Source organism: Lissotriton vulgaris, chromosome 6 (genome assembly GCF_964263255.1).
Source record: "Lissotriton vulgaris chromosome 6, aLisVul1.2, whole genome shotgun sequence".
Lineage (NCBI taxonomy): Eukaryota > Metazoa > Chordata > Amphibia > Caudata > Salamandridae > Lissotriton > Lissotriton vulgaris.
Genome location: NC_141694.1, coordinates 785760189 through 785785946, shown reverse-complemented (window position 1 = coordinate 785785946; position 25758 = coordinate 785760189). Strand labels below are relative to the sequence as shown.

Sequence of the window (25758 nt, the reverse complement as noted above, 5' to 3'; positions counted from 1 at the left end):
CCTACTATTTCACAGCCTCCCTCTAGAGCGTGGTATGTAAAATTGGGGGATTGTACGTCTACGCTTGCACAGACTAAAGATTTCCTATGTTGCCTTCATTGAAAGATTTCCTATGTTGCCTTCATTGGGATAACCACCATCTTTCTCATTCTACAACACGTACACACACACCAAGAACAACGATTACAGGATTTAAAAGTAGCCACACACACATTAAGGGACGCATCCGCAGCAAAGTTCTGTATTTACAACACGTACACACACAGCAACAACAATTCCAGCATTTAAAACTACCCACAGACACATTCAAGGGCCGCATCCTCAGCAATGCTCACGATTTTCCTAATAAAAATAACGACACCACTTTAAGGGCAAATATTGCATCCAGCCTCTGTCCCATTCAGCACCATACATAAGCTCATACCATTTCGCCACATCTGTCTCTACATTTATGTATTGCCAGACAAATCAGCCACCATATTTCTCATTCTACAACCCGTACACACACACACCAAGAACAACGATTACAGGATTTCAAAGTAGCCACACACACATTAAGGGACGCATCCTCAGCAAAGTTCTGTATTTTCCTAATAAACATAACGTCACAAGTTTGAGCATGAATATTACAAGAGTTGTACTTTTAAAAGGCCAACTTTTTATACTTTGACAGCTTTATATATGCCATTTGTAAGGGTAACTTGGAGCAGACAGTTGAAGTCGAATTACAGTAAGGGAAGAAATGTCGTTTGCTTTGTCAGTTGAGAGCGAACTCTTATGTGCGATTAAGGGAGTTGCCCAGGGAAGTCTACTGTCGCGCCAATGTCGAAACTTCATCTGCATACACATTCAAACATTCACACTTCCAAGTCGCGCACATCAGCTAGTGTGACTTTTCCTTGGGGCAAGGGAAGGATTAAAACCTTTGATCCTACAAACGCAACAAAAACACAGAGCATGCTCGTTGTGCACATTTAGCCGTTATGCACCCACAACGGCTCTTTTGACTACATGCTTGTTCCGAAACATACACTAATTATTATAAATGCCAGCAACACGTACACACACAACAGCATTAACTAACATAAGCTCATACTACAGCGCACAAACACAAACACAAAAGTGAAAGAAAGTGCCAGTCACGAGAGGGATGGATAGTTTTAATTAAAACATACTTGTGTACTACATTCATAAAACCCACAGGCTCATCCCCATTCACCTTGACTCCTATTTTATAGCCTCCCTCTAGAGCGCCCTATGGAAAAATGGGGAATTTTACGTCTACGCTTGCACATACTAAAAATTTAATCCGTTGTCTTCATTGGCATAAACTTATTACAACTATTCCAATGCTTGCAAACAATAGATCCATGCGGAAAAATACCGTCTGTATTTGGGAACATAATGGACATTGCTTTTTCCAAACGGAAATGAAACACAGAGCTTGCTAGTTGTGCACATTTACCCCTTAGGCACACACAACACCTATGGTGAGTACATCCTTCTACCAAAACATACACAAATTATTTTACATGCCACACAGTGCTCCATCCTGGGTGATGATGCCCTATTGCTCCATGTCCTACCAGTCTATCGTGGGAATCCCTCCAGCACTTTGCCTTTCCGCCCTGTCTTTCAGGAACCTCCACCATCTTTCTCATTCTACAACACGTACACACACACCAAAAACAACGATTACAGGATTTAAAAGTAGCCACACACACATTAAGGGACGCATCCGCAGCAAAGTTCTGTATTTACAACACGTACACACACAGCAACAACAATTCCAGCATTTAAAACTACCCACAGACACATTCAAGGGCCGCATCCTCAGCAATGCTCACGATTTTCCTAATAAAAATAACGACACCACTTTAAGGGCAAATATTGCATCCAGCCTCTGTCCCATTCAGCACCATACATAAGCTCATACCATTTCGCCACATCTGTCTCTACATTTATGTATTGCCAGACAAAGCAGCCACCATATTTATCATTCTACAACCCGTACACACACACACCAAGAACAACGATTACAGGATTTAAAAGTAGCCACACACTCATTAAGGGACGCATCCGCAGCAAAGTTCTGTATTTACAACACGTACACACACAGCAACAACAATTCCAGCATTTAAAACTACCCACAGACACATTCAAGGGCCGCATCCGCAGCAATGCTCACGATTTTCCGAATAAAAATAACGACACCACTTTAAGGGCAAATATTGCATCCAGCCTCTGTCCCATTCAGCACCATACATAAGCTCATACCATTTCGCCACATCTGTCTCTACATTTATGTATTGCCAGACACATCAGCCACCATATTTATCATTCTACAACCCGTACACACACACCAAGAACAACGATTACAGGATTTACAAGTAGCCACACACACATTAAGGGACGCATCCGCAGCAAAGTTATGTATTTACAACACGTACACACACAGCAACAACAATTCCAGCATTTAAAACTACCCACAGACACATTCAAGGGACGCATCCGCAGAAATGCTCACGTTTTTCATAATAAAAATAACAACACAACTTTGATGGCAAATATTGCATCCAGCCTCTGACCCATTCAGCACCATACATCAGCTCATAACATTTCGCCACACCTGTCTCTACATTTATGTATTGCCAAACAAATCATCCACCATCTTTCTCATTCGACCACTGCATTTTAAAGTTGCCACACACACATTAATGGACGCTTTCACCAGGCGTACACACACAACAGTCATCAGTACTGCAGTAGTATGTATGAATGAGACTGTTGGTGTGCGAAATACGGATGTGGTGGTGCAGAGTGATGCTGTGTTGTTGCTCAATGGTACTGTGGGGGTGCAGAATGATAAAGTGGTATTGCTGCGTGTTGCATTGGTGGACATCAGTGATGACGTTGTTGGGAGAAGTGCAACTGTTCTGGTGCTGAGTTATGCTGTGGTGGTAATCATTGAACACCAACACAGCACCACTCATCACCAGCACAGAACAACACATCACAACAACAGCATTACTAAGCACCACACTAACATCACTTAGCAACACACCAACATCACTCTACACCACAACAACAGCATCATTCAACAACAACACACAACCACACACAAACACTTACCACCACAGCACCACTTATCACCACTACAGCATTACTCAGCAGACAAACGCCATACAATCAAAACATGTACGCTTTTAACAGGTACACACACCAACAGCTATCAATGGACGCTTTCACCAGGCATACACACACAACAGTCATCAGTACTGCAGTAGTATGTATGAATGAGACTGTTGGTGTGCGAAATACGGATGTGGTGGTGCAGAGTCATGCTGTGTTGTTGCTCAATGGTACTGTGGGGGTGCAGAATGATAAAGTGGTATTGCTGCGTGTTGCATTGGTGGACATCAGTGATGACGTTGTTGGGAGAAGTGCAACTGTTCTGGTGCTGAGTTATGCTGTGGTGGTAATCATTGAACACCAACACAGCACCACTCTTCACCAGCACAGAACAACACATCACAACAACAGCATTACTAAGCACCACACTAACATCACTCAGCAACACACCAACATCACTCTACACCACCACAACAGCATCATTCAACAACAACACACTATCACACTACAACCACACACAAACACTTACCACCACAGCACCACTCATCACCACTACAGCATTACTCAGCAGACAAACGTCATACAATCAAAACATGTACGCTTTTAACAGGCACACACACCAACAGCTATCAATGGACGCTTTCACCAGGCATACACACACAACAGTCATCAGTACTGCAGTAGTATGTATGAATGAGACTGTTGGTGTGCGAAATACGGATGTGGTGGTGCAGAGTGATGCTGTGTTGTTGCTCAATGGTACTGTGGGGGTGCAGAATGATAAAGTGGTATTGCTGCGTGTTGCATTGGTGGACATCAGTGATGACGTTGTTGGGAGAAGTGCAACTGTTGTGGTGCTGAGTTATGCTGTGGTGGTAATAATTGAACACCAACACAGCACCACTCATCACCAGCACAGAACAACACATCACAACAACAGCATAGCGCCAAAGCATAGCGGCGAAACAAGTCACATACGGGTCAAAACCACACAAAAACAAGCCAAGTCGGAGAAAAAAAAAACATCAGAGTGCGAGCTCAGGCGAAACGAAACTACAGGAACTGCATACCAGGAAGACACTAGCAAACATTAGTCAATGCATGGCGAACAATCAACTTAAAGACGAGCCAGTAATAGCATAAATAACAAGAAAAATGCCAGACACAAGGCAAGTGCGACCGAAAAACACGTACAGCGAAACGGAACTCAATGCATGGCTAAAAAAAAAACTAAATAGCAGCCATTGATAACATAAAAAACACACTCTAAACAAAGGAGCCGGACAGAAACCAAGTGCGAGCAAAGCAAGACCCCAAACAATAATTAGATTCACATCACAAAAAGCAAATTCATAGACAAAAGTGTAACAACTCACAAAGGCACTCTTTAATAATATGAAAATAAAATAGTAATTACCTGTCGATCGTAGCAGCTCATTCACTGAAATGTAGAGAATAAAAAAACAACACACAAAGAGAACATAAACAGTGCATACATAATACGTTTCACTAAAACAATAAAAAAACAAAAAGGCCCAAGCATAGCGGCGAAACAAGTCACATACGGGTCAAAACCACACAAAAAACAAGCCAAGTCGGAGAAAAAATAATCATCAGAGTGCGAGCTCAGGCGAAACGAAACTACAGGAACTACATACCAGGAAGACACTAGCAAACATTAGTCAATGCATGGCGAACAATCAACTTAAAGACGAGCCAGTAATAGCATAAATAACAAGAAAAATGCCAGACACAAGGCAAGTGCGACCGAAATAATTGGAAAAACCAAAATTACATTACATTCACAGAAATAAAAAGTTATACAAATTTAAGGACCAAATAACAAAGTCACTCTTTATATATATTTTTACTAAAAAGGCTATTAGCTGTCGCGCGTAGCACATCAGTGACTAAAGTATAGAAATCCGACAAACTACACACAAACAACCACAGTGCATACATAATACGTTGAACACAAAACGTAGCACTGCAATTTGGCTACATAGTAAACGCGAGACAACACTTTCAGAAAAAAATTATAAACATATATATATATAAGAATTAAAATTCACACATAAAAAATTACATAAACAAACAATAATTGCTCTTACCTGCAAATACACGCGGAAGATATACGTAACTGACGTTAGCGTCAAAAACGTGCCACAAGAATAACGTATTACATTCAAATATTCGACGATAACAATTTGTGTAAGCACTTTCGACAAATAATATATTTAATAAATTCATTACAAATGGATATTAATAAAAAAACATAAATACAGGAAAATACCAATAAAAATACAATACACTCAACAGCTTTATAAAAAGGGATTTTAGCCAATAAAAACAGTATGTTGCACCAACTCGCACATATGCAAAACATCGAAAAGCAATACATACAAAAAATACATAATAAAAGGAATACACATTCAAATATACTACTTATATACATAATTAAAACTTTCCCAATTGAAAAACTTCTAGTATTGCCAAATATAATAAACAAGTACATACCAAAAATATTACAACGTTCGTAATTTAAAACACATTACACATACAAAAATATACATTGCTATATGTAACATTTATAAACATTACAATTATTACTGCATCTATCTTTTACAACAGTACAAAAGTATATTTTACGTAAACGGTACAAAATACACAAGTCGCAATACAAAAAAAACAATAATACATCGTAATAAAACACTACTACTAATACATATATACACACAAGTAATAATACATTCAAATTCATGTACTAAATGTTAAAAAAATTAGATCTTACCTGTCAAACGACGCAGCAACAACAACTGAGGAAGAACACGCCTTTACCGCACGAACATTCACACCAATCTGGAAAACGCCCCGTTGACGCACGTCAAACGCAACGCTACGTCACACAACGTAGCGCTGCGATTGGCTAAAAATTACGTCACGCTAAACATTACATCTACATCAAACAAAAACTAGAACGCTAACCTCCCTTACGTAACAAACGTAAAACGGAATACATAGCGTACGACAGTTTAACATAACACAAATAAAACACAGTTTAAAAAAAATTCACTAAACACTTACAATACAAATACACACCCTCACTCACCCTCACCCACCCTCACGCTCACCCACCCTCACCCTCACTCACCCTCACTCACCCTCAACACCTCACCCTCACTCACCCTCAACCCCTCACCCTCAACCCCTCACCCTCAACCCCTCACTCTCACTCATCCTCACTCACCCTCAACCCCTCACCCTCACTCACCCTCAACACCTCACCGTCACTCACCCTCAACCACTCACCCTCACTCACCCTCAACCCCTCACCCTCACTCACCCTCACTCACCCTCAACCCCTCACCCTCACTCACCCTCAACACCTCACCCTCCCTCACCCTCGACCCCTCACCCTCGACCCCTCCCCCTCAACCCCTCACCCTCACTCACCCTCAACCCCTCACCCTCACTCACCCTCAACGCCTCACGCTCACTCACCCTCAACGCCTCACCCTCAACCCCTCACCCTCACTCACCCTCAACACCTCACCCTCACTCACCCTCACTCACCCTCAACACCTCACCCTCACTCACCCTCACTCACCCTCCCTCACCCTCACCCTCCCTCACACTCACCCTCACTCACCCTCACCCTCACTCACCCTCACTCACCCTCACTCACCCTCAACCCCTCACCCTCACTCACCCTCACTCACCCTCAAAACCTCACCCTCACTCACCCTCAACCCCTCACCCTCACCCTCACTCACCCTCACCCTCACTCACACTCACCCTCACTCACACTCACCCTCACTCACACTCACCCTCACTCACACTCACCCTCACTCACCCTCACCCTCACCCTCACTCACCCTCACCCTCACTCACCCTCACTCACCCTCACTCACCCTCAACCCCTCACCCTCACTCACCCTCACTCACCCTCACTCAACCTCAAACTCTCACCCACCCTCAACCCCTCACCCTCACCCTCACTCACCCTCAACCCCTCACCCTCAACCCCTCACTCACCCTCACTCTCACTCATCCTCACTCACCCTCAACCCCTCACCCTCACTCACCCTCAACATCTCATCCTCACTCACCCTCAACACCTCACCTTCACTCACCCTCAACACCTCACCCTCACTCACCCTCAACCCCTCACCCTCACTCACCCTCAACCCTTCACCCTCACTCACCCTCAACGCCTCACCCTCAACACCTCACCCTCACTCACCCTCAACCCCTCACCCTCACTCACCCTCAAAACATCACCCTCACTCACCCTCAACCCCTCACCCTCACTCACACTCACCCTCACTCACCCTCACCCTCACTCACCCTCACCCACCCACACTCACCCTCAACCCCTCACCCTCACTCACCCTCACTCACACTCACTCAACCTCAAACCCTCACCCTCACTCACCATCAACCCCTCACCCTCACCCTCACTCACCCTCAACCCCTCACCCTCAACCCCTCACTCACCCTCACTCTCACTCATCCTCACTCACCCTCAACCCCTCACCCTCACTCACCCTCAACACCTCATCCTCACTCACCCTCAACACCTCACCCTCAACACCTCACCCTCACTCACCCTCAACCCCTCACCCTCACTCACCCTCAACCCTTCACCCTCACTCACCCTCAACGCCTCACCCTCAACACCTCACCCTCACTCACCCTCACTCACCCTCAACCCCTCACCCTCACTCACCCTCACTCAACCTCACCCTTACTCACCCTCAACTCCTCACCCTCACTCACCCTCACCCTCACTCACCCTCACTCATCCTCACTCACCCTCACCCACCCTCACTCACCATCACTCACCCTCACTCACCCTCAACACCTCACCCTCACTCACCCTCACCACCTCACCCTCACTCACCCTCACCCTCACTCACCCTCAACACCTCCCCCTCACTAACACTCAACACCTCACCCTCACTCACCCTCAACACCTCACCCTCACTCACCCTCAACCCCTCACCCTCAACCCCTCACCCTCAACCCCTCACTGTCACTCATCCTCACTCACCCTCAACCCCTCACCCTCACTCACCCTCAACCCCTCACCCTCACTCACCCTCAACCCCTGATCCTCACTCACCCTCAACACCTCACCCTCACTCACCCTCACTCACCCTCAACCCCTCACCCTCACTCACCCTCAACCCCTCACCCTCCCTCACCCTCGACCCCTCACCCTCGACCCCTCCCCCTCAACCCCTCACCCTCACTCACCCTCACTCACCCTCACTCACCCTCAACCCCTCACCCTCACTCACCCTCACTCACCCTCAACCCCTCACACTCAACCCCTCACCCTCACCCTCACTCACCCTCACAACACATATTGTGTTACAATAGGTGTCACATTTGCAAAAGATAAAACTATTGGCATTGTAAATAACAAAGCTATTAATTCGCTATTTTCAAAACAAGCACATAAATAAAAAATGTGTCCTTTACAATACCAATAGCTCAAACTTTCCTAATGCGAGACATATTGCATTGCTGTGCTTCTCTCCACTGCTGCACTCTCCTGCTCTCTAAAGATGTGGCCTAACGACAAGAGCTGCCATCTAAGTCACGTAAATACAAAACATGTTGCATTCCAAATGCTATAAGTGTCACATTCGCGAAAGTTATAACTATTGGCATTGTAAATGACAAAGCCATCAATTTAGCAATTTTAAAAACCAACAAATAAATAAAATATGTCATTTACAAGACAAATAAATCAAACTTTTCTAATGCAAGACCTATTTCATACAAACATTCACGGATCAAGGGGACTTTCACACACACACTCTATTACGTCTCCTTGGGTTGCATTTTGACGCACACACAACACACAACACATACTAAATTACACGCACACACAAAAAAGAAAAAATGACAGCAAGTTCGAGGCACAAGAGGGATGGCTAGCTTTACTTTCAAAAGACTTGTGTCAAAACAAATACAAAAAATAAAAAAAACCCATTCAGCTGGCCTACTATTTCCCCACATCCCTCTACAGCGTGATACCATCACACTCCCACAACCTCCATCACGCACCATCACTCAGCAACACACCCTCACTCACAACCTCAACAGCCTCTCCCTCACACACACTCAATCAGCCTCACCCACTCACCATCACACACCATAACTCAACAACACCCCCAAACACTCCCACCCCCTCACACCCCCTCACCCTCACAAACACTCACCCTCACCCACAGTCACACACTCAACCTTCAAACTCGCACACCCTCACTCACCTTGACACCCTCACAACACTCAGCCTCACTCACGCTCAAACTATCACCTTCACTCACCCACACCTATCATCACACACTATCACATACCATTACCCTCACATTCACACACCCTCACACCATCACCCTCACACCCACACTCATACTCACACCGTCACCCTCACTCACCCTCACACAACATCACACACCCTCACACCCCCTAAAAATCACATCCAATCACCCTCACACCGTCCAAGTCCACCCTCACAACCCTCAAAACCTCACTCATACTCACATCGTCACCCTCACTCACCCTCACACACCATCACACACACTCACACCCCCTGACCCTCACATCCACTCACCCTCACACCGTCAAATACAACACTCCTACTACACCATAAAAGTACAATACCACACTACAACTCTACACTCCAACTACAACTCCACCCTCAAACTCCACACAAAAATAACGTTAGTCAACATTTACACCCACCCCCTCATCCTCACACACAAACTCACAACACTCACACCATCACTCATACTAAAACAGTCACCCTCAATCACTCTCACACACCATCACGCACCCTCAAACACCCAAAGACTCACATCCAATCACCCTCACACTCACACAGTCCAAGTCCACCCTCCAACTACACCCTATACCTACAATACCACCCTACAACTCTACACTCCAACTACAACTCTACTCTCCAAATCCACACATAAATAACGTAAGGCAACATTTATTTTAATATGTAAAATTCGGATTACACACTTGTAGCTATTAAAACATTCAAACTTAATGCAACGCAAGGACAGTGCAGCAATTAATACACAAAAATAAGAAAAGGGATTGTAAAATACAACAGTTCTTTCACAAAGATCATAAATGCACACAAAATAGACAAACATATGAATACACAGCAAAAAATACAACAATTTTTAAGTGGACAAAGTGAGCTAAAGGGAAAAAATTCACAACAGAAAGCACTTACTAAAGTAAGGGGAAATAAACAAGTAAACAATGCCAGAAAAAATCAAAAACACAAACAAAATGCTTCATCACAAAAGCACAAGACTCTGGTGTTGCTCTGACTGATGCTGCTGTTGCACGAAGTGTTTTTGGTGGTGCTAAGTGCACAACCACAGGAACACCGTACACCACAACAGCATCAAAAAACATCAAAAGAGCACTACTCAACAACACAACAACCAACGCCCCTTGCCCACGCAGCTGTTCACAAAAAATTAGGGAACTACTGAAAATACAAAAACATCCTAAGACGTCTACCCTTATGCCCATAAATTACAAGCAACACCCTTATTCTCACTATTGCATACATCAAAGATAGTTCACATACACATTCTAATCTAACACATACTAAGCTACAAAACATGTTTGGGGAAGAAAATAGACTGCATACAGTACTACAAATTTACACATACTATGGCAAACTACAAAAGGCTCACATGCACTCACCCTCACACTCACACCGTCAAAGTCCAGCCTCCAACTACACCCTATAACTACAATACAACTCTACAACTCTACACTCCAAATACAACTCCAGCCTCCAACTGTACACATAAATATCGTTAAGCAACTATTTGAATTATACGTAAAAAGAGGATTACACACTTGCAGCTAGTCCAAAATGCAAACTTAAAGCAACGCAAGGAGGGTGCAGCTATTAATACACAAATATGCAAACAGGGATTCGAAAATAAAACAATTCTTTCACAAAACGCAAAAAATACACACATTACATCACTGTACATCCTCTTAATACATTGCTAGGGATAATAAATTCAGCAAATACACAAAGTTTCCTTTAATACATCGAGTACATCAATAACATATAATCCGGCTACTTCAGCATCACAGGAAAAAAACAATGCAAACACAACATACATAAATATATTATAAAATAAATAGCACTTCAAAGTTCAAATAACAGCTCTTGTACGTCAAATACCAAACACCAGCAAAAAATACATTACATTACAGTTTTAGAAAACATATGCATTACATATCAACAATTAAAAACAAGAATTTAATTTACATTACATTACAAACATTTACAAATATTACGATCGGAAAAAAAAAATTTGTCAAGTTATAAAAACACACTCCTATTCAGTCGTTCACGTAAAGATAGTATAGATACTACATTACATTACATAAAAAAACACTTTGGAATACATTCTTACCTGTCAAACGACGCAGCAACAGCACAGGAACAAGAACACGCCTTCCGCGCACCAACATTCTCGATCTCTGGGGAATTCCACCGTTGACGTAAGCAAATCGGAACGCTACGTCAAAAACGTCGCGCTCCGATTGGCTAGAAAAAAACGTCAAAAAAACGTAAACACTCACAATACAAAAATAAACTAGAACGCTAACCTAGGGGACGTCAAGGTGACGCATTGCGTCGGCCATTTTAAAAAAAATAAAATTAATTACGGGTCTCATCAAACACCTAAAACACACATAACACCACACAGTAAGTAAAAAACATACACAGTTCGATTACATACAAATATACACATAAGGCAGGACAATTACAAAGGGAAGATCTATCACGTTTTTTTTTACACAACACATATTAAATAATTAATATTAACATACACACACTCATAACATCACCCTCACACACCAAAAATATCACACTCCTTCACACACACTCAATCACCCTGACACAACATCTCCCTCACACACCATCACACACCTTCAGCCTCACACCCACTTACTCACACTCACCCTCACACACACTCACACCCCCTCACACTCACACACACTCACACACCCTCACTCCCCTCAAAAAATAACACCCCTCACAACAAGCTCACACTCACTACACCGGACAGCCGCACCCACTCACACCCCTCACACTCTCTCACCATCAACAACGCTCAGCCTCACACAGCCTTACCCTCATCCCCTCACCCTCACACACCCTCAATCACCCTCACACCATCACCCTCACACACCCTAACTCTCACCCTCAACAACTCACACACACTCACACTCCCTCGCTCACCCTCACCCTCACACACACACACCCCCTCACCCTCACACCCCATCACCCTCACACCCCCCTCACTCACACTCACTCACACTCACTCACAATCACTCACACTCAGCCTCACACACCCTCACGCTCACACACTGTCACACACCCTCTGCCTAACAACACCTCTCTCACCCTCAATCACCCTCACACACACTCACACTCACACACCCGAAACCTCACACCCCCTCACTCACCCTCACACACACACCCCCTCATCCTCAAACACCTTACCCTCACACACACACGCTCCCCTAAAACACATCACAACACTCTCACACTCACTACACCTCACACACTCTCAGACGCAAACAACCTCACTCATCCTCACCCTCACACACACTCACACCCCCTCACCCTCACACCCCATCACACTCACACACGCTCACTCACCTCACCCTCACAACAACACCCTCACACCCCCTCACTCACACTCACTCACACTCACTCACAATGACTCACACTCACCCTCACCCTCACACACCGTCACACACCCTCTGCGTAACAACACCTCTCACAACCTCACTCACCCTCACACACACTCACACTCACGCAACGTCACACACCCGAAGCCTCACACCCTCTCACTCACCCTCACACCCCCTAACGCTCACACCCCCTAACAATCACCCCCTAACCCTCACCCCCTCACCCCCACACCCTCACCCCCTCACGCTCACCCCTCACCCCCTCACCCTCACCCCCTCACCCTCACCCCCTCACCCCCCCACCCTCACCCCCCCATTCACCCTCATTCACCCTCATTCACCCTCACACACCCTCACCCTCTCACACACCCTCTCACACACCCCCTCACACACCCCCTCACTCACCCTCTCACACACCCCCTCACACACCCCCTCACTCACCCTCTCAAACACCCCCTCACTCACCCGCTCACCCTCACCCTCACCCTCCCTCAACCTCCCTCACCCCCTCACCCTCCCTCACCCTCCCTCCCCTCACCCTCACCCCCCTCACCCTCACACCCCTCACCCTCACCCCACTCACCCTCACCCTCACCCCCCTCACCCTCACCCTCAACCCCCTCAACCTCAACACCCTCACCCTCACACCCCTCACCCTCACACCCCTCACCCCCCTCACCCCCCTCACCCTCACGCTCACCCTCACCCCCCTCACCCCCCTCACCCCCTTCACCCTCACCCCCCTCACCCTCACACCCCTCACCCTCACACCCTTCACCCTCACACCACTCACCCTCACACCACTCAGTGCTACAACACATATTGTGTTACAATAGGTGTCACATTTGCGAAAGATAAAACTATTGGCATTGTAAATAACAAAGCTATTAATTTCGCGATTTTCAAAAAAAACACAGAATTAAAAAAGTGTCCTTTACAATACCAATAGCTCAAACTTTCCTAATGCAAGACCTATTGCAGTGCTGTGCTTCTCTCCCCTGCTGCACTCTCCTGCTCTCTACAGATGTGGCCTAACGACCAGAAATGCATTCTAAGTCACGTAAATACAAAACATGTTGCATTCCAAATGCTATAGGTGTCACATCCGCAAAAGTTATAACTATTGGCATTGTAAATGACAAAGCTATCAATTTAGCTATTTTAAAAAGCAACAAATAAATAAAACATTTGTCATTTACAAGACCAATAGCTCCAACTTTTCTAATGCGAGACCTATTGCATTTCCAATGCTTGTCTGATGAGGTGGGATGCGGCCACATATCCAACAATTGGTGCTATTACTGGCCTGCTGAGTGTGATGTAGCATCTGTATGAAGGTATTGTTTCGCAAGGCTAGTCTATGGGCTTGTTCATGAGGGGGTAGGTCGTGATAGGTGTGTTCCTGAGTGCTGTTGGGTGTATGAGAGGTGTGTTGTGTTGGAGGAAAAACAGTGTGGAGAATCCAACCAAGACACGTCATAACTGCCATGAGGAAAAATAATACTGTTAAACATATAGTAGGACCAGTATGTCTCTTTCTAGAGTTCATTTTTTTTTCCCCACATAGTCAAGGTGTTAAAATCCATTCTCATGCTCCAACCGCTTCACCACTGGACCGACGCCCAATGGACTTAATTAGCCAGAGTCCGAATGGCAGACCGTAACTTTGATTTGTAGTCCTTTTGTGGGGTTAGTTCCAAAGGCAACAAAGATTGTTCAGTCACAATGTCAGTGGGATTGGCAGGGCCATCAGCAACAGTGTCTTTTTGTCCAAAATGTTTCCGGCAGTGGCTTGCGTGGAGCCAGCCCTTCCTGCCCTCGACCTTCACTGCTGTCCGTGTTGTTAGTAGTACGAGTCTTGGCTTCTTCCACCTGGGCTGGAGGGGACTGGTCCGGTCGAAGTTCCTCACGAGGACCCAGTCCCCGGGTTGGATGGCGTGTTCTTCCGGGTTAGTTTTGTCAGGGAAGGTGGCAGCAACCTGAGAACGACAAGATTGGAGTGCAGACATCAAGGAAGCCAGATAGTCAGTCAGCATAGTACTGTCAACATCAGTTATTCCTTTAGGCCTTGGCGTACCCCACATATTTGGTGGTCTGCCAAAGACCACTTCATATGGAGATAAGCCAGTTCTGGAATGGACTACCATACGCATGTAGAAGAGGGCAACCGGTAAGGCTACCATCCAGTCCACGCCTTTGTCAGTGCATATCTTGGCCAATTTTGTCTTCAAAGTTTGGTTGTGTCTTTCTACTAGACCTGCTGCCTGAGGATGTCTTACACAGTGAAACTTCCAAGTGTATCCTAACAGAAGAGACACTTGCTTCATGAGTTCAGAGGAAAAAGGTTGGCCGTTATCTGAGTAGATGACACGGGGCAACCCATACCTTGGGAAAAACTCTCTAACTAATTGTTTAGCAGTTGCCGTTGCAGTGTAATCTGGGACGGGATAGGCTTCTGTCCATCTGGTCAGAGCACACACTACAACTAGCACATACTTGTGACCTCTACATCTCTCCATCTGGATATAGTCCATCTGGAGAACTTCAAATGGATGGTCAGGGGGTTGGAATCCTCCCTGTTCCACCTTTGTGCCTTTTCCTGGGTTGAACTGATTACAAGTCATGCACGTTTTAACTTTTTGTTTGGCTGCAGTTCTCAAATGTTTGTTGTGCCATATATTCTGTATGCTGTCTAACATTGCTTTTTCTCCCAGATGCGCTGGTCCATGTATGGTGTTTACCATAACCTGTACCATGGCATCCGGTAGAAACCATACTGCTCTTTCAGGTGTCATCCAGCCTTGATCTGTAAGGACCCCTCCTTTTTCCTTCCATTCTAGCAGTTCCTGTGGTGTGGGTTGACTTTGGACATCCTGGATGTCAGAAAAGGGGTCTCGTATTGTATATTGGCGGTGTGGTATACTTAATTCTGTGTTTGCTGCTAACTTGGCTGCACTGTCTGCAGAATCATTTCCTTTTGATATTTCATCTGTTCCTTTTGTGTGCGCTTTACATTTTAGCACTGCAATTTTCTCTGGTAACTGACTGGCCTCTAAGAGGGCAGTGATGAGTGTAGCATGCTGTATTCTGGACCCATGTGATGTGAGAAATCCTCTCTCTTTCCACAATGTACCGAAGTTATGTACAACTCCAAAGGCATATTGTGAATCAGTGTAGATGTTAACTGACTTTCCTTTTGCTAAGTGACATGCTCGTGTTAGGGCTATGAGTTCTGCTGCCTGTGCCGACAGTATCTCTATCTTGTGTGCTTCTAAAGTGTCTGTACCATTTGTGACGGCATAGGCTGCTGCTAATTCTCCTGTGGGGAGTCTCATACATAAACCATCAACAAAGAGTGTCATTTCTGCCTTAGCAAGGGGAGTATCTTGTAAATCTGGTCTTGGTTTGGTCACTAAATCAATTATGTCAATAAAATCGTGAATTTCTTCAGTAGGAGAGGTCAGTGGCAACAGTGTTGCTGGGTTTAAAATGTTGCAGCGTCTAATCTCAATGTGTGGCTGAAAAAGTGTCATCTCATATCCGGTGAGTCTGGCTATTGTCAGATGATGTGTTTGTGTTCTGTTTAACAGAAGTTCTACAGCGTGTGGGACCTGAACTATCAGATGATGTCCCAATACAATAGAATCGCTTTGTCTAATAGCTTATGCAGTAGCTGCTACTGATTTTAGACATGCAGGCAATGCTTGTGCTACTGGATCTAATGTGCTTAAAAAATAACCACATGGTTTATGTTTGTCTGCTTGAAGTTGGGCCAGAACTGATAGTGCTGTACCTGAGTTTTCTGTTACAAATAATGTAAAATCTTTGGTGTAATTAGGTGTTGCCAGCACTGGGGCTTGACACATAGCTTTTTTAAGAGACTGAAAGGCTTGCCTGTGTTCATCTGTCCAGGGTAATTGTGGAGTAGCGCCAGCTTCGAGTGTTGTCAGCTGCACTAACGGTTTGGAAATAAGTGCAAATTGTGGGATCCACTGTCTACAATATGAGGTGAGACCAACAAAGGCTCGAACTTGTTTCTGTGTTGTTGGTTGTGGTATTTGTAGTATGAGCTGGATGCGTTCCTGTGTAAGCTGCCTACCCTCCTTTGACAGCAAGTGCCCTAAGTATGCCACTTGCTGTAAACAAAATTGGAGCTTACCAGGGGAAACTTTATGGCCATTTGCAGCTAGGAATTCTAGTACTAGTAGTGATGCTTCAGCACATGCTGCGTCAGATCTGGCCGTAATGAGGATATCATCAACATATTGTAGTATGGCTGTATCCGTGGGCATTTGAACAGTATCTAGTTGTCTTTTTAATGCTTGGCTATATACGCTTGGACTCTCTGTGAAACCTTGAGGAGCTCTTGTGAATTGGAAACTTCGTCCTTGTAAGGAGAAGCCAAAAAGGTATTGACTGTCTGGGTGAATAGGTATGCTAAAGAATGCGTTTTTCAAGTCAATGACTGAAAAATGCGTTGCTTCCGCATCTATGGCTGTGAGTAGGGTGGAGATGTCTGGAACCACAGGGTGTTGTGGAACGACACATTTATTGAGCTCTCTCAAATCCACCACTAGTTTGTAGACAGGTGGTGTTTCTGGTTCCACTTTTTTATGGACTGGTAAAACAGGGGAATTGCAAATGTTAGAAGTTGTTTCTTTAATCACACCTGACTGTATTAGGTCCTGAATAATTAACATTAATGCTTGTTCAGCCTGAGGTGGAATTTTGTATTGCCTTATGCGTGGTAGTTGGGCTCCCTCTTTCAGTGTAACCTTGTGAGGTGTTATTTCCATACATCCTACTGTGGTGGAATCAGTGGCCCAAAGGGTGTGTGGCAAATCTTTCAAACGCTCGTCTAATTCTCTACTTGTGTAGTGGCCCTTGAAATCTCGCAGAAATAGTCTGACATCTGTAGGTGAGCAAACAATGACAGCTCCTAATTCTTTCAATGTTTTTATACCAAGCAAGTTTTCTGGACATGATTTTGTCAATATAAGATCTGTAGTTGTCGTGAGGGGACCAACCTGCAAGGGCAGTGGTTTTGACGTGGCGTTTGTCACAGGTTGTCCCGAGAAACCCAGAGAAATACTTTTTGAACCCGAGAGAGGAGCCTCTTGATGGCTTATTGTTGTTTTACTGGCCCCAGTGTCTAGTAGAAATTTCCTATCCTCCCCAAGAAGTCGGACCTCTATAAATGGACCTGTCTTATCTACTGGAATGGGGATTAGGGGCAGTTTGTCACCTTCTCTCTCTGGGCAACATCATGAGAAATATGGGTAATATTCAGTGTAGTCGCTGTCTATAATGTTCATTTGGGCCATTTGTGTTGTCGGTGGAACTGAAGGTGTTGAACTGTCTTGGGAAACATTCTGTTTTGGCTGATGTTTTGGCTGATATGGGCGTGGCTGGGTCTTACCAGTAGCCAAATTGTGCTTTAAGACTGGGCAATCTTTAACGAAGTGTCCCATCTTCTTGCAATAATTACAAGTGCTTTTTATATTTGTCTGGCTACTTGGTGTCTGTTGACGCTGGGGTGCAGTTTGGGCTACTAATGCTTTCATCTTTGTGTCTTTCATGCGTTTCTTATCATTTTCTTCTTCATTCCTAATGCGATTCTGGTGATATTGTAGCATTTGTAACACCTGTGGAGGTGTATGTGCTTGCCAGGTACTTTCTACTTTTAGTACTCTGTCCTTAATGGCTGGCAAGGCGTTATCTACTAATTTGGAAACAAACAGATGCGGGTAAGCTTCACTTGTCGGCGTAAGGCCGCTATTTACCGCAAAACATTTTTTAAGTCTGGTGTAATAATCTCCTATGTCTTCACCATGTTTCTGTTGGAGAAGGAAATGGCATCCCAGTCCTCCTTTTTCACTGTTAGTAACTGTGGTAGCACCTTTAAAATAGTGCCAGGAAGTGCTTTTAGTCTGTCTCCTATACCTGCTACTCTAGTATTTTCGTCATTCTGAAGTTCAGTCCATCTAATGTGTTCACCTGCTACTTCCCAATCCTTTTCTCTTAGTTTGTCATATATACCTGATGGCAACAATAATTTCAGAATTGCTATGGTATCAGAAAGAGTATATGTTCCCATCATTAATACATCTCCTAATTCCTTAAAGAATCCAGCAGGATCCTTTGAGTGGGAGGGAACCATCTCTTTCATCCTTAGTAACTCAAGTTTTGTCAAGGGTACATAAATGAAGACGCGTTGTAGCGCTCCATTTGTGTCAGTTCTGGGGTGGACCTCTCTCATGGGGAACTGGCGTGTTTGAGGAAGTCTATTAATTGGTCTACAAGTATTATTGAAAGATTTATATTCAGTCGTTTTCTGGTATTTCTGTCTAAAATCTATAAATGTGTTGAGAAAAACTGAACTATTGTGGAGGAACATGTTATCAGCACAGTCAGACAGAAAATCTTCGAGTCTTGGATCATGTTTAAGATGAGTGTCATTGAGTGTGATGAGATGTTGTACCATGTAGAGACTTGCTAATCGTTGATGTGAGCGTGGTAATGCTAGAAAAAGCTGGGCTATGAGATCATTGTCATATATCTTATATTGAGAGACCCATAGGGTCGCAGTTCTGGCTATTTCCTCCTCCTCCGGTGTAAGCGGAGGTTCCTGGTCTAACCAGTAGTCTAATGCATTGGATGTATTTTCAAATAACTCATCTGGAGATGACCGTTCAGAGTGACCTTGGAGGAATGTAGGCGGGGGTGTTCGTGAATTAGGGGCGGAACAACGAACGGGTAGGACTTTTTCAGTAGGTTCAGTAATTTCCTCCTCAAGTTTCTTATTCTCTTCATTTGTTTGCAAGTTTTGCAGAATACGGGTCACATTACGGGTGAACCTGTCTAGTGCATCATTTATAAGTTCTAGACTAGCGTGGTTGGATGCAGAATCTAATAAGTCAAAAAGTGAAACTGGTACATTTCTTTCCTCTGCTTGTATGTGTTTTATGAAACAGCAAAGGAGGAACCTATACATGTGCATTTTTACAGGGTGTGATCTTCTTGTAGTCATAGCGTTAATGGCTCGTGAGTTCTCTCCAGTACGAAGAAACTCAGAGGCCGCTTGACGTGTCAATTGCTGGTAGATGTCTTATTTCTTCCCAGGAGTCATGAAGTATTTTACTTATTCGGCCCGCCTCCCCTGTGTTGCTCGGAGTCGGGTCATAGGGGCAGTCGTGAATTGTTTTACCTGGGTCTGGACCTACGGCACCCCCTTCTGGAGTGAGAGATGGTGCGTTATGTTGTAAAAGGGGTGGCGGAGGCAGAGGGTGTTGAATTACTGGAACCTCATATGGAGGTGGAGTATCTAAGAGGAAATTGGTGAAAGTATCCTCTGGTAGTGGGGCTGTAGGCTGTGCTGATGCAATGTTAAGGTTTTCAGGTGCAGATGGCAATACAGGATAAAAACCAGTAGAAATGGCTAATTGCTCCCTTTTATTCCTTTCACTAACTACTTCTTTCCCTATTTCTTGTAACTGTTCTTTCTTGGCCTGCTCTGACATTCTCTTACCCTTTTCAACTTTATGCAATTCCTTCTGTTGCCTCCTATGGGCTTCTTTTCTCCATAACTCTACTGAGTCACTCTGTGACTGGCGGACTCTCTTTTTCTTCCATAACTGTTCCTCTAATTTCATAATACACTCCGTATCAAAACTATCATTTTCAGGCCATCTATATCTGAGTTCTAGGTCTTTAGTATATTCTACCCATAGATCACAATAAATAAGTGCACCGACACCATGTTTTGCATACATGAAGTGTCCTGGAGTATCCCGAGGAGGAAGGGGAATTTCCTTCTCAAGAATACTCCTTTTTGTTGCCATCTTACGTATTTTCGAGAAAATAGGCATGATGGCAAGGCTTTCAAAGATTTTAGAAGTAAGAAAAACACAAACAGAACAAATATCTTTACCGTACCCACGAAAGAGGTGAGTCCGTCTTTTATACTAGTTTAGTAGTCCTCACAAAATAAGTGAGAAACCCACAAAAACATGTATCTTTACCGTGCCCACAAGGTAGTGAGTCCGTCTTTTATACTAGTTTTAGTAGTCCTCACCAAAGATAGGTGAGAAACCAACAAAACGCGTATCTTTACCGCCCCCACAAAAGCTGTGGGTTCGTTTTTATACTTTTCAGCAGTACTCACCGAAAAATAACTGGAAGGCCTCTTGGAAATTTTGGAAAAACGCGGCGCGCAGTTTCAAGGTGGGATTTGTAGAACCTCGGACTCGTCTGCTTCGCAGGTTGGGCTTTGGTTCAGGACGTTCCGCTATTTCCTCACCGCCTTGTGTGGCTGCTGGGCCGCAGTCGGTCCCCCTCTTCGCCTCGAGGGAGTTAGCGGGAATTCACCGTGTTGTGCACTTTTGAAGTCCGTCAACGGTCAGGAGGGGACAGTACCGGGTCCAATATCGCCGGCGCGTGGGGGAAAGGGAATGTCCCTGTTCCGGGCGCCAATTAATGTGGTAAATTAAATGTACTTATTACCTCATTTCTGAATTTCTATGCTTAAGAAATCATAATTTCTTGTCAATGCAAAGCGAGGAGTCCGTGGTGCTCAAATGAAGGAGGAGGAGACCAATAACTCGAGTTAAGGGGAGCGCTTCCAGCACCAAGCGGGCACAGGAGCAATCTCTCAAGTCCCTCTCTTGAAGTGGGGTGTTTATTTTAACAGCAGAACATTTTATACAGTCTTGGTCACAAGGCAAAATAGAGGAACAAACAGGTCGTGGCAGATAGAGGAACAAAGATCAGCAAGAGGAGCAGAGTGTGAAGAAATGGGGGCGTGTCTTAGGCTTCGTGAGGGGACTTGCAATGTGAAATAGTCTGACAGTTGGAAGGGGGAGGCTTCCTCATTTGGGGTTTGTGCTCGTGCTTCATGTCAGAAACATGAACCATCTCGGCGGGGCGGGGGCAGGAACTCATGTACTGGTTTCCCAGACTTGGCAGAAACCACAGAGACAGATGGTGAAAATGAGGAAGACCAGGTGCAGGGGTGTCGTGCTCGTGCTTCATGTCTTGGGACACCAAAGGGTGAATTAAAAACAAAATGGTGCCGGCTTTTAATGTGGGCAATTATTAATCGCGCAAAGGGGCATAATTAGATCGCGCAGAGGGCAGCGAAGGGGCATAATTATAGATTTTATTTCCACAGTCTAGAAAAGGCGCAGGCCTCCGACCAGCTCACAGGAATTCAGCTGTGTAGGACTTACAGGAGGTACCATGAGGGCTTCTTGGTCCCAAAGGTCCATCTGGAGCCTAGGGGACTTTATCTCCCAATTAGTAGTGTGCCAGGAGGCACGTTTGCAGAGTGGTGGAGAAAAGGGGCATGCCTCTAACAACTTCTCAGCAATCCTGCTGTGTGGAACTTACTGAAGGTGACAGGAGGGTTAGTTGGCCCCCGAGGATGTCCTTGGGGGCCAACTACTCTTTCTATTACCTCCATCAAGTCCCATACAACACGATAGCTGAGATCTGATATAAGTCCATGTCCCCATTCTCCAAAACTCTGTAAACGCACCTCCTGGCGCACTACTAGTAGGGGGACGAAGTCCCCTTGGCTCTTTAGGGTCCTTGGGAGCCAACTAGTCCTCCTGTTACCTCCAGTAAGGCCCACACAGCTGGATTGTTGAGAGGTAGTCAGAGGCCATGCCCCCTCTCTCCACCATTCAACACGCCTCCGGGCACACGGCTGCTTGTGAGAAGAAGTTCACTTTAGTCCTGAGGCGCTCCGGAAGCAAGATGGCATCGTCCCCACATCAGCAGTGCCCTGAGAGGTGTGTTTGCAGAGTGGTGGAAAATGGGGGCGTGGCCTCTGACCACCTCTCAGCAATCCCTCTGTGTGGGTCTTACTGGAGGTAACAGGTGGGTTAGTTGGCCCCTAAGGACCCTCAGCAGCGAAGGGAACTACATCCACCAACCAAGAGCGAGCCAGGTGGTGCATTTGCAAAATAGTGGAGAAAGGGGGCGGGACTTGGGCGAGTACAGATTTTTTTTTTCTTTGAAAGAGGAGCTGTGTTGCCCCCCTTTCCTTGACCCTTTTTGGGGAGACTACATCTCCCGGGCCTTGAGACATTCTTTTATTTTTTTATTAAATGTAACAGCAGGGGGGCGGCGTGGCCCCCTAGGCCATTTCTTTTTTTTTATTTCAGGGGATGGGGGCCGAGTGGCTCCCCCTTCCATGCCATTTTTAGCCTCTGGGACCCTATCCCCCAGGGCATGGTCATCTCATTGGTGACCGCTGGGGGAGCCTGAAGCATGCAGCTCCCTGGGTGTAAAAAGAAAAGTGTGCTCCGCTTTGAAAGAGCAAAACGCTCTTGCTTGTTCAAAGCAGAGCACACTTGTTTGCTATGGGATGGCGGGAGCAGTGCTCCCGCCATCCCATAGCAAACTGAAATGTCCTGGGGGTGCACCCGGGACATTGCTGGAGCCAGTCCTGGGGGGTGGAGGTCTCCAGGGCCATTTACGCCTCCAGGAGGGGGCCGTGTTGCCACCCTCCCATCTTGAAAATATCCTCGGGGAGGTGGTGGTCCCAGGGGTTGTGAGGGGGGGCGGAGCCCCCCAAGCATCTTAGTTACACATAGCCCCCGGGAGGTGGCGGTCTACGGGACTGTGGGGGGCCTCGTAGCCCCCGCATTTCAAACAATTAGCCCCAGGGAAGTGCCGGTCCCTGGGGCTGGGTGGAGAGAGATGGACCCCCCACGCATTACAATTAAAAATACTCCCAGAGAGGTGGCGATCCCCCGCATTTAAGTATATAGACCCGAAAAGGTGGAGGTCTCTGGGGCTGCAGGGGGGCTGGACCCCCACACATTATAATTAAAAGTAGCCCCTGGGAGGTGGCGGTCCACGGGGCTGGGTGGGCTCGCGTGGGCCCTGCATTTTTTTATTGCCCCCAGGACCTCGCCCACCTAGGGGCCTATTTAACGTAAAGCACTGGTTCTTGCATTTCATTTTTTTAAAACGAATTCTGCGGGATTTGCGGATCCCACCAAAAATTCACAAAAAAATCTTTTTTTGGCCCTAACAGGCCTCGAGGGTCAGGGTGTTTCTACCCTGCCCCTTTTCTTTTTTTTTAACTTTTTTCTTGTGACTCGGTTCAACTGAGTCACAAGATGGCAGCCAACACTTCCTGGTTTGAAGTGTTGGCAGCCAATCATATATCAGGCACACGATAGGCAGCGGTCGCGAATCCACAGCCGCCACAGTTGTATATCTGAAAAATCTTTGAATTTCTAAGGAACTACTTAACAGATTTATACCATTTAACAAAAAGATTTCTTTCTGGACCAAGTGCTACCTTTTTGGCAAATTTGGTGCAATTCCGTTCAGCATTTCGGGCTATAGCCATGTCTAAAGTTTCTCTGGGAAATTAACATGGAAAAAAGCATTTTGGGAAACCCCCTTTTTCTCAGCCCCTGCTTGACGGATCACCCCGAAGTTTTCTAGACAGGAGCTGAAGTGACTGCAACAATAGTTTTGAAAACGTTATTGGCAAATAAAAAACGGCTTTTTAATAGAAATCAAGTCCTAACTATAACTACCTACTGACGACTTCCAGTAGGTAATTTATATATATATATATATATATATATACACTGAAAAAAAACACAGGTTTCAGGGACGTTATAGTTAGAAATTAGGAATAAGCCACGCCCCTTTTTACACCAAGCTGCAAATGCGGCTTCTGGCGTACTGCTGCTCAGAGGATGAAGTCCACTTGTGTCCTGATCCTAAGAACACAAGAGTACCTCATCACCCCACCAGCAGTACGCCAGAAGCCGTGTTTGCAGAGTCGTGTAAAAAGGGGCGTGGCCTCAGACCACCTCTCTGCAACGCAGCTCTGTGGCACTTACTGGAGGTACCAGGTGGGCTAGTTGGCCCTCAGGGACCCTCAGGATTGAAGGTGACGTAATTCCCCAATTTACAACGCGCCAGGGGGCACATTTGCACACTTGTTTTGTTAGGCCCAGCCCCCTACCTACACCACTGTGCAAACGCGCCCCCAGGCGATTAATTCCCCTCGAGTCCTGAGGGTCCCTGGGGGCCAACTAGCCCACCAGGTACCTCCAGTAAGCGCCACAGAACTGTGCTGCAGAGAGGTATAAAAAGGGACGTGGCCTCGGAACACCTCTCTGCAACGCAGCTCTGTGGCGCATACTGTAGGTACCTGGTGGGCTAGTTAGCCCCCAGGTACCCCCAGTATTCAGGGGCAATTAATTCCCCAACTTACATCGCGCCAGGGGGGGCGTTTGCTGAGTGCTGCAGGGAGGGGGCGGGGCCTCCGGATCAATGCCGGCTTTTTTTTATTTTTAAAAAGGGGGCTATGTGGCCCCCTTCTTGTACATTATTTGGGGACATGGGGACCCATCCCCCAGGACTTGACCTTTTTTTACATTAAAAAAAAAACGGGAAGGGGACCGCGAGGCCCCCATTCCGAGGCCTATTTCGGCCCCGGGGACCCCAGGGCATGGGGGCTGCTTGGCCCACCTCCTGAGGCATCTATTGGCCTTGGGGACCCCATCCCCCGGGGTTGTGCCCCTTTTTTTAAATAAAAAAATATATATATATCATTGAAGGGGGGACACACAGCCCCCCTCCTGGGCCACTTATGGCCCCAGGGACTCCATCCCCGGGGCTGGCCCTTTGTGTTGGGGACCGTGGGGGGAGCCCCAATGCCCCCACAGTCCCGCCGGCTCCCCGCCTCCTGCAGGAGCCGGCATTGCTTTTGAGCAAGGGGAGCTGTTGACATGCAGCTCCCCTTGCTCAAAAGCAATTCTGCTTTGCTTCCTTGAAGCGAGAGCAGGTTTCTCTGCTTCAAGGAAGCAAAGCAGCGTTTGCTATGGC

General features: G+C 45.8%; 1 protein-coding gene, 1 long non-coding RNA gene and 1 pseudogene across 2 annotated transcripts in view; 1 reads left to right on the top strand and 2 right to left on the bottom strand.

Annotated features, from left to right (window-relative positions):
• The window catches only part of LOC147707994 (endogenous retrovirus group V member 1 Env polyprotein-like), a 40972-nt pseudogene extending 26526 nt beyond the window's left edge, over positions 1–14446 (bottom strand).
• The window catches only part of EIF2AK2 (eukaryotic translation initiation factor 2 alpha kinase 2), a 515830-nt gene that overhangs the window by 372979 nt on the left and 117093 nt on the right, over positions 1–25758 (top strand). The gene's annotated exons all lie outside the window — the stretch shown is intronic.
• On the bottom strand, positions 8524–11847 carry LOC147707995 (uncharacterized). The gene is made up of 3 exons (XR_015296481.1): positions 11094–11847; positions 10375–10823; positions 8524–9324 (listed from the first exon to the last, which is right to left on the bottom strand). It is a non-coding gene; the product is annotated as an uncharacterized LOC147707995 (long non-coding RNA).